We start from the raw sequence: 10436 nt of genomic DNA, 5'->3' as shown, positions 1-10436 counted from the left end.
CTTTTCTTTTTTTTTTTTTTTTTTTTTTTTTTTTTTGAGAGATTTTCACTGTAGGGCGCATGCGCTCGCCAGACAGACAGAAAGAGACATAGAGACAGAAAGCAAGAAATCACCCCCCGGGGGGATGGTCACGCCGCAATCCCTTCTCCTCCATTCTCCTCTCAGGATCTTGGGCACATATGCACACGTGCCCGGCGTGAGTTTTAAGCCACTGGGTCCAGGACACGAACTGCGGGCGACTACGTGGGAGTCCAGCGACATAGTCATTACGCAGAGCGGCCCTCTTAATTAGTAGGCTCTTTAGAAACTGCTCCTTAAAGTAAGGTTCTTGATTCCACACAATGGGATTAATCAACCCCAAACAGAATGGCATCACATGGAAATAGGTCATCATAATAGTATCTTGTAGCAGCTTTTAAGACTCATTCATAAAACCCCAGGCCTTTATAAACACTGGAGTAAAGGACTTCAAATATGCCCCACGTTGTTAAAAAGACCGCTGTTCCTGAGCCACAAGGACAGACACCATTTGAACAATACTTTGCCTCACTGAAACCATGACAACCAGCCATGGTTTATGGTCGAAGCCTTTTACTGTTTTTTTGAACTTCAACCTATTTTTCTCTTCTTCTGAATGCTTTATACATAGCTAAAAATAACTTCTAAGTCAGAAAAACTTCTCTCTTTATAAATCAGTTTGCTAAATACAAGGGGTGGGGGCGAGACCAGCCTCGGGATAAAATCAACCAACAACCAAAGTATGAACAGAACTCAGGGGCCAGATCAGGGTACCGGCCTGCTTAACCAAGATCAGTTTACACATACATAGCATTGCAGCCATATACTTAATTATTTACTATTCAGTACACTAAAACGCTAGCACAGCCAAAGATTCTGTGTTGTTTCTTGAAGTTGTGTTTGCAGTATAAGTGAACAGATTCCTTGTGGAATCACATCAAATGGAGAAGGGTCACTAATTGAGTCAGGTCTGGAGACATCGCATGAAAGGATATATATTTAATTGTATGTTACAGTTCTTATATTGATTTCTTTTGCTGATCCAGACAATCCTTTACACGATAAACAGAATTAGTCTCACCCATTGTTTTTCCTTCCACGTATCTTATAAATTCCATTAATGCTTCACGATTTTTATCTAAGCCACAATGATGACAAACGTTGTTTCAGCCACACTGGCTCTGCGAATGTCCTTGTTATCAATATCCATGACATGTTCTAATGCTGAGATAGAGCTGAAGAAGAAGTCAACAGAGAACTCTAAGATTTCAAAACTTTAAGATGGAAAAAAACATCACTCTGCTCAGGGAAGTGATGGGAATTTTGAGCAGTTTAGCTATTGCCCGAACCATGCTGTGCTACCTGGGTTTCTTATAAAATCAGCCAAATTGGAACTCATTATCCGTTCAGCCCTCAAATCATCTTTGCTGACTGTACCTTGCTCCACACGCAGGTCCTCAAGCCAGAAAGTAGCAGTGTATCCCTTTTGCACCCTCCTTTCCACACACAATCATCTCTTATATCTTGTCTTTTTTTCTCTTCAAATTACTTTCTGAATCCACTCTTTTCTCCCAGACCATGTTCCTAATTCCCTCCTCATGGTCTTTCACTGGGATATGGCAAGAACCCGCTAACTGACCTCCAGCCTCCATGGGGCCTCTGAATCTGCCCTGAAACCATCGTTCCTAAGTCAAAGCGTCATCATGTCTCTTCCCCTTAAACCCTGCACTGGATTGTGGTAACTGAAGTAAAGACCAAAAGTGTGGAAAATAAAAAACAACTTTGGGACCAGCAGATGGCATAATGGTTACATCACTGGACTTTCACGTAGTGGGCTGCGGTTTGAGTCCCAGACCCAGTGGCTTAAAACTCACTCCGGGCTCATATGCATGCATGCCCACCCAAGGTTCTGAGAGGAGAATGGAGAAGATGGGATTGCAGCATGGCCATTGCCCTGAGGGAGTGGTTTCTCACTTTCCGACTCTCTGTCTCTCCAGTGAGCACACATGCTCATAGCAAAAATATCTCTCTAAAAAACAAAAAAGACCAGATGTGTTCACAGGCATCGGAGCCCCTCGATGATTTCCTGCCTCCAGCTTCTGCATCCTTGCCTGCTTCCCCTGGCTGTACAGCTGATACCTAAGGGCTTGGCTTCTCCAGTGACTTCATGGCCTGTGCTGAAGCCTCAATTCCTGGTTCCTCTTCCTGAATCTCCTCCTCATGCCCCACTTCCCTTCTTCATCTTCCCAAATAAGCCTAGTTTTCTCCTCAGAAACTCAATATCCTCCCCGACCTAATCTGAGTCTCCATTTATCTCCACCCCAGCACTGTGTCTGTCCTTCCTCTGTCTTGCTGCAGCAGTGTGTCTGTAGGTTTACCGTCTTACCTGGAGAGTTCCATGGCAGGTCTTACCTAGCGGTCTACACTCCCTGTCCTTGACACAGTGCCTGGCACATTGTAGATACTCGGTGTTAGTGGAATTGAAATCACAACATGTTCAACTCTGTGTTTATTGAAAATGAAAATTCCTAGGGGGCCAGCTGCAGTGGTGCAGCAGTAATGCAGCAGCCTGCAATGCTGGTCCAGCATCTGTGCCCTGGAGTCTTCCTGTACAAGCCGAGCATGCACATGTGCCTGTGATCCAGGCTGGCCGAGGCTGGGAGTGGGCTATGGTGTGAAGATCCTTTTGGATTGCCTGTCTCTCTCCATTTCTCTCTACTGCAGAGAGACAAGGACATAAACTTAAAAAAAAAAAAAAAAATTAACTGGGCCGGTCCCATAGCCTAGAGGTTGAGAAAACCAGATCCCACATGACTGACTTCTGTTCGAGTCCTGACTTCAGTGGCTTGAAAAACATCGTGGGCATTGCCCAAAATCTTGACGGGGTGGAAAAATGGAGAAGGGGTACTAGTATAATCACACCCCACTGAGAGTTGCTTTCTCTCTCTCTCTGTCTAGGAGTGCACATGCCCTGATCAATAGAATTCTTAGGAAGGTGTACTGTAGGCTCAGATCTGTGGTCACCTAGATTCTGTGTTTACTAGATGGAAGTCGATGATAATTACTCAAGCAGTGTTTTCAGTCCTCCAGCAGACTTCCAGGTTTCACATGGACTAGAATGACATGTCTTTTTCAAAGATGCCTGAGCTGGAGCATATCCCGGGCCTCCATGAACTCTTAGTTACAAGAGGCAGTGAGACTTCGGGGGTCTCCCGACGTCATTCTGGAGGCTCTCCTCTATCTGGTGATTTCTCCAATGAGTCTTCTTGAGGGCCAGGCCAGCTCTGTAGCATTTTTCCTTCAGCAGTGGATATTCATGTTCTTAATCCCCAACAGAACAGCAGCCCACAATTAAATGAACTGAATTAGGAGAGGAATTAAAAGTACCTCTCGCTGGATCTGATTAATATTAATTTTTTTTTTGAGAGGTTTTTGCTATAGGGCGCGTGCGCTCGCCAGACAGACAGAGAGACAGAAAGTGAGAAATCACCCCCCAGGGGGGATGGCCACGCCGCAATCCCTTCTCCTCCATTTTCCTCTCGGGATCTTGGGCAGGCACGCACATGCGCCTGGCGTGAGTTTTGAGCCACTGGGTCCAGGACGCGAACAGCAGTCAACTACGTGGGAGTCCAGCGACATAGCCATTATGCTAACTGCTGGTCCCTGATTAATATTAATGTTGACCATCAAAGCACCAACTTTAGAGAGGCTTAAAAACATACACAACAGCTTTGATCCTACTGTGTTTTGTTTTCGTTTCAGATTCAGCTAATACTAGACACGTACTGTAGGCCAGTTCCAGGCTATGGGAATATAACAATATTTAGAAGACAGAAAAAAGAGAGCAAAAGTCCATGGGGTTTACATTCTGGTGGGGAAGACAGCTAATATCTAGTAAGTAAAACACGGTGTACATGAGATGGCAAGAAGGCCCATCGATGAAATGAAGAAAAGGAAGGTGGTGGGTTGAGGTGTAGGCCGAGATGTTGCCATTTTAGAAGGTCACAGGGTTGAATCACAGAGAAGGGGACAGCTGAGCAAAGACCAAGGGGGGAGGGAACAAATCACATAGGCAGCAGCAGAAAGATTATTCTATGCAAGTGCATCTATGGACCCCACAGCCCCAAGGCAGGGGCACCCCCAACGTGTATAAACACCATGCTAAAGGGATGAGAAAGACAGAGACTGAGGGGGCTGAGCTAGAGGGGTTGGGGTCCTGGAGACACGGGGCATTGTGGTCACTGAGAAGGTCTGACTTTGACACTGAGATAAGACCTTTGGCAAGTCAGAAGCCGCATAAGCAGCATGCTCTGACAGGGTTACTCCAGCTCCTCTGTTGAGAATAGACTTTCAGGCCAAGGGGGAAAGGAAGATAAGCCAGAAAGTCGTTGCAGTAATCCAAGAGAGAGGTGATGGCGACAGGGTCAGGAAGGAGGTGGCAGAGAGGGGAGAAGTGGTCAGGTTTCAGACACGCTGCCCTGACACTGACTGGGCACAGGCTGAAGAAAGGAGGCAGCGCCACGTCCGAGGCTGTTGTCTGAGTAACTGGAAGACTGCAGCGGGCACTGACCGAGCTGGTGGGGTCTGGAGGTGCCCTTTGGGAAGGCAGTTCAGTGGGTCAGGATTAGACAACTGAGGGAGGGGCACGAAGGCAGCTGGATATACGAGGATGGAGTTCAAGGGTGGGGTCTGGGCTGGAGATAAATTCAGGAGTCAGCTGCATGAGACTGGGTGAGCTCACCATGGAAGTGAATGTGGATTAAACAATGTAGAAAGAAAGGCGGTTTAAGGATTGAGCCACAGGGATCCCAGTGTGAGGTCCCAGGAGGCTGTGGGGAATGGAGTGAGCTAGGACAAACACCGGAGAAGAAACCCACTGGGGGGATAGGGACCATCTGGGGCAGATGCTGTGGATGAGCCCGTTGAGATGAGCAGGAAGCCCTCACCTGTGTGTTTCCCACAGTGACCATACCTGGTGACTGCAAAGAGCAGAAGGGAAGTGGTGAGAGCGCATGCAGATGAGAATGGGGTGGGTAGAGGGGAGGAGGATGAGGACTGAAGGCAGTGGGTGGAAACCATTCCGAGGAGTTTTGCATGGTGAGCAGAGACATGTGGGGTAACCAGAGGCAGGTGTGGGGAGAGGCCATGCTCTAAGCTGTGAAGAGCAACAGCATGTCCGTATGCCCATGGGAATGATGAAATGAGTCCATGTTAAGGGGACTTTGATTTAGGAGAGGGAGGAGAATTGTTGGGGCCTGCCTTTGGATAGAAGAGTGAAAATGGGATATAGACTACAAATCGGAGGGTCAGGAACACAGAGTCCCACAGTGACAAGAAAGAGGGTTCAGAATAGGAACAGGTAGGCCCTCAGTGGGAGTGTTGGAGAATCTCTCTGGATTGGCTGTTTTCTCAGGGATTTAAACTCTTGGTCATTAGCTAAGTGAGAATGGGTGGGGGTGTTTAGAAGAGCAGAGAAAATATGAAATAGATGTCTAGGAGAGCAAGAGAATGAACAGACAATGAAAATAGAGAATGCCTTCTGGGCAGAACTAAGGACCCACTTGTGTTAGGAATTTAAGAGGTGTCCCTTCACCATGCCTGGGACCATCACCATTGCAGCCAGGTGCCACTTCAGGGTGCAGAGGTGGTGTGGGAAGGACTGGCCATGGAGGACCAAAAGTGAGAGAGGGATGAGAGGTGATGGTGCATTACAAGGTTTATTGACAAGGTTAGACATTGGAATTGATGCTTGGTGGAGAAGAAAGGGGTGGCATGAGGGTGAGAATAAAGTTGGCAGGTTCAAAAGATTGTAAGTCCTGGGAACCAGCAGTTAGCGTAATGGCTATGTCGCTGGATTCCCACGTAGTCAACCGCGGTTCGTGTCCCGGACCCGGTGGCTTAAAAAACTCACGCCGGGCACGTGTGCGTGCATGCCCAAGATCCCAAGAGGAGAATGGAGGAGAAGGGATTGCGGCGTGACCATCCCCCCTGGGGGGTGATTTCTCGCTTTCTGTCTCTATGTCTCTCTCTGTCTGTCTGGCGAGCGCACGCGCCCTACAGTGAAAATCTCTCCAAAAAAAAAAAAAGTGTGTGAGAGGAGAAAGACAAACCGAAGTACATGAAAGGAGGTCTGTCCTAAAGCTTTAAAAAAAAAAAAAAAAAAGGTTGTAAGTCCTGATAAAAAAACTGACACCTGGAGAAAGTGAGCAGGAAATCAGAAAACGGTAAAACAAATGGATGACGAAACTGAGTTTATGGAGAGGTTGCTGCTACTAGTAAGAACCAGAACTAAGCAGTGTGTGATGAAATTTAGGGCGTGCATAAGTCCCCTGATAGTCTTGATAGGATGCACGTTTTGATTTGGTAAGTCCAGATGGCAGAGTCTGAGTGTCTACATTTCTGTCATGCTCCCAAATGACATTGATGCTATTGGTCTAGATTTTAAAAGATGGCATTTCTCAACCCGAGCAGTAAAATATAGCCCCTTGAGGAGTTTAGAAAATCCTTATGCTGGACCATTCTAGACCAGTGAATCATCGTCATGGGGTAGATCTAGTTTCTCTGGCTTCAATTGAGAATTGATATATTTTAAATGTTCTCCAGATTATTCTGTTGTGAAGCTAGGATCACACAGCTCTGGCCTCTTACAACTTGTGACCTTAGAGTTCCAGCTCATGCAGAAGGGCAGGCCAAAGAACTGAAGGGCCAAGGCCCTGCAAGTGTTATCTTTGTGGTTATTAATTTCACCATGAGTTATGCTCAATAAAGTGACTGTAAGTCCAGATGTTTTTCAATGACTACAAAATACTGTAGAAATTAGATGATGCTATATGATGTATGAGATTCGAAGCAAAGATGTTTGGAGAGAATGTTCTAGAGAGATTGTATAGCAAAGACGATACTCATCTGAAGGTGTGTGGGATGTGGAAAATCAAATACTCCCCACTTGAGTGAGTTCAAGAAGTGCAAGGTTGTAGTTAGAGACAAGATAAAGGTTATAATATAAAAAGAGATTGAAAATATGGAAACTATGAGTGCTGTGTTTCTGGGAGGTGAGGCAGGGTAGCACCTGAGGTTAGAGTACAGGAGGTGAGACGTGAGCTGCAGTCCTGACCTGAGCCTCTCCTGGCCCTGGATGCTGGATTCTAAGCAGAGGGCATAGCACAGTGACCAGTAAGGAACGCAAGGAATTATGGGGTCTTGCCAGAAGCTAGAGGAGTCATTGGCTCCCCTCTTCATTCCTACAGCCCTTTTCTGGCTGTGGGACACTTAGTCTCTCCAGCAAAAGCATACAAACCGACCAAAATAGAAAACAGATCAAAGAAGGGCTTCTGTGATGAAAGTGGGAGCTAGGGAGAGGGCAGTGCCCTTCCACAGGGCCTCTTTTGAGGAGCTTCCACAGCACTGCAGGCTCCTCAAAACTCAGGTCATAACTACTCCAGTTATGGTGAGAGAAACCCAAGGCAAGTGCAGATTTATGTGTAAAAGAGTAAAAGGTCCTTGGGTCAGCCAGGTGGAGTGGTGGTAAGCTGCCGGAACTCAGATCCAGCAGATAGCGTAATGGTTACGTTGCTGGACTTCCACATAGTCAGGAGCAAGCCACAAGCCAAGTTTTCAAAGCAAGTGGCTTGATAAAGACGTACTCCCAGGAGAGCTCTGTAACATGGGTGGAGCGGGCTGGAAAAAAAAGCAGAGGCTAGTAATAGAGTGAACGCAGGAGAAGTCTCCAGGATTGAGCTTCAGCTTTGTCTTTGACTCAATAGAGAGTTGCATCCCTCATTCAAACCTGATTGGACAGAAGCCATATTTCCATACCCTTTAGCCAATGGTTAACAGGGAAGTTATGGAGGAAGTTGTGAACTTATAGGTACTTCCAGGCAAAGAGAATGCTGTCTGAGGACTGTCCTTCAAAGAAGAGTAGCAGGAATAGGCCCTTGAAAGAAAAGCACACTGTGGGCCAGACAGAAACACAACAGGGCCCAAATAGGACTGTCCAGGGTTCATGCCCCAGGTCTCCCTGAACACACTAGTGGGTTGGCTGAGGCTGGGGTGGATTGCTTCATGAAGATCCTGTTGGAGGTGCCTGGCTCTCTCTATTTCCCTCTTTCTCTCACTCTGAAGAAATAGTTTTTGGTTTTTGTTACTTTAATTTGTTTTTCAGAGAGATACTTTTACTATAGGATGTGTGCACTTACTGGAAAGAGAGAGAGAGATAGACAGAAAGTCAGAAATCATGCCACCACCACCCCCCAGGGAAGATGGCCACACCACAATCTCTTCTCCTCTATCATCCTCTCAGAATTTGGAGCATGCACACATACGTGCCCAGCATGAGTTTTAAACTTCAGGGTCCAGGACTAGAACCAAAGCTGACTACATGGGAGACCAGTGGCATAACCATTATGCCGTCTGCTGGTTGCTTTAAGTTTGAAAAAGCATGCTGAATGCAAAGAAAGGGATCTAAATCCAACTGAGGGGAACCCCATAACACCTTCTATGAGTAAAAAACTTTCTTTAGGGTGGTATGGCTGACCTAAGTAAAGATCATATGCAAAAAAATTAATGTCAATTTTCAGTTATCATGAAGGAGCTTTCTAATAGTGTACATTTTGCTACCTTTTCCCATGCACTTCCAGGGATGGCATGTTACCCCCATAGAGCCAAATTTTGAGAAAACCCCGGTCAAGTTACTATGGGTATGCGTATCAGAGAGACAGGCATGGCCCTGACTGAATGTGGGGTCTGTATTTGAAACAAAATGCATATTTTAAAAACCCACTGTGTTGCATGAATTCCAGTCTCTTTCTTACTACCATTCGTGCAAATATCAAGGATGTTTAGCTCTTCTGAAATCTACATCATTACAAATAGTTGCTCTAATCTGCATGCACATATATATTTCTATATTCAGAATTGTTGTTGGTTTTTGTTTTTCTCTTTCAATGTTGACCTCTCTTCTAAGGATTAGAGGAGCATTAGTTGAGAGACCCTGCACTAAATTTAGAGCTGTGCAATGTCAAACCTACTGACAGATGTAGAGATTAATTTCTAGACCTCTTGTGGTGCTAGAGAAGCTCCTTAAGATTTTGAAAATGGCAACAATATTGACTCCCTACCACTAAAGGTTACTTGTGTTCACATCCGCTCTAATGGGAAGGAAAGTTTAAGTGTGGTAAATATCAACGTTGGCATATATTGTGTCGTCAGAAAAGTCATGATGCAATTTTGCATAAAAAGACAGAAAAATACCTCATGACTTTTCCAATGACTATATATGTATATATAGTATAGTACTATACTATATATATATATATACACACATATATATAGTACTATATATACACACACATGCACACACACTATATATGTACATACACATGCATGCATACACACACATATATACCCAATATATCAATATATTTTATATATGTATATGCATGTATGTATATGTATATATATATGTTTGTATGTGTGTATGTATATATATACATACACACACACACAATATCTATATATGAATAACAGTAATTGCCAGGATAATAAATAACTTATCTTCCAGAAGGGTGGTTTATACAGATATATTTTCTTCCTTTTATTCAGCAAATAAAACATGGCTTCTGCTAAACTGGCTTTTTTGCATAGAGAAAACAATAGCTCAGTAGTTTTGAACGGTCACCTCTTAGGTCAGGTTCTCCCTAAGCAAAGCCCAAGCCAAAGATTTGAATGTCAGTGATATGTAAAAGGGGAGATTTGAGTTTGACTTATAAACTATTCCAATTGTTTTAAGGGTTGGTAGAAAAACTTTTATCTTTCCAAATATTTTGGTTTGGATGCATCTCCAAATGTGTGTTCTGCTACGTTTTAAAGTCAATGCATTTGCAGGGAAATTTAATCCATATGTTGCAGCAAGGCTACACGTAAATCATCCAAATGTTATTCTATTAGAGCTACATGATGTCGAAAATGCCTTTTGAGCTTTTTTTTATGGTCCTTATATTCTTTTCTGAAAAGCAGCAGGTAAGTTGCCAAGAGTAAACAAATCAAATAGAAAAGGTTTGAGCTCAGTCTGAAACGCTTAGCCTATTATTTTTGATTGGGTTCTGAACTTGGCAGTGCACATTCCCAGTTCCTGCCCGCAGGGCAAAGTGAAGACAATTTGAACACTGTATTTCCCAACCGGTTCATTGACATTTGAGAATAACATAGTACAGACAGAATCAGCATGTTTGGCAGGTGAGTGATACTTCACATGACCTTGGGAAGTTGCTTCCCCCAGTCTGCAGAAGTTCATCGCATGGAACAATGTGTGCATGTCACAAAACACAAGTTAAGACTGACAGCCACCAGGGGATCCAAATTTATCAGGTTTTGTCTGTTTTTTTTTTGTTTTTTTTTTTTTTTTTTTTTTTTTTGTTTTT

The 10436-nt window shown here is 44.5% G+C and overlaps 1 protein-coding gene across 1 annotated transcript in view; it reads left to right on the top strand.

Annotated features, from left to right (window-relative positions):
* UNC5C (unc-5 netrin receptor C) overlaps window positions 1–10436 on the top strand; it is a 422503-nt gene that overhangs the window by 328954 nt on the left and 83113 nt on the right. The gene's annotated exons all lie outside the window — the stretch shown is intronic.

This window comes from Tupaia chinensis, unplaced genomic scaffold, assembly GCF_000334495.1.
Source record: "Tupaia chinensis unplaced genomic scaffold, TupChi_1.0 Scaffold000353_1, whole genome shotgun sequence".
NCBI classification, from domain to species: Eukaryota; Metazoa; Chordata; class Mammalia; order Scandentia; family Tupaiidae; genus Tupaia; species Tupaia belangeri.
This window is presented reverse-complemented; position numbering and strand designations above follow the sequence as displayed.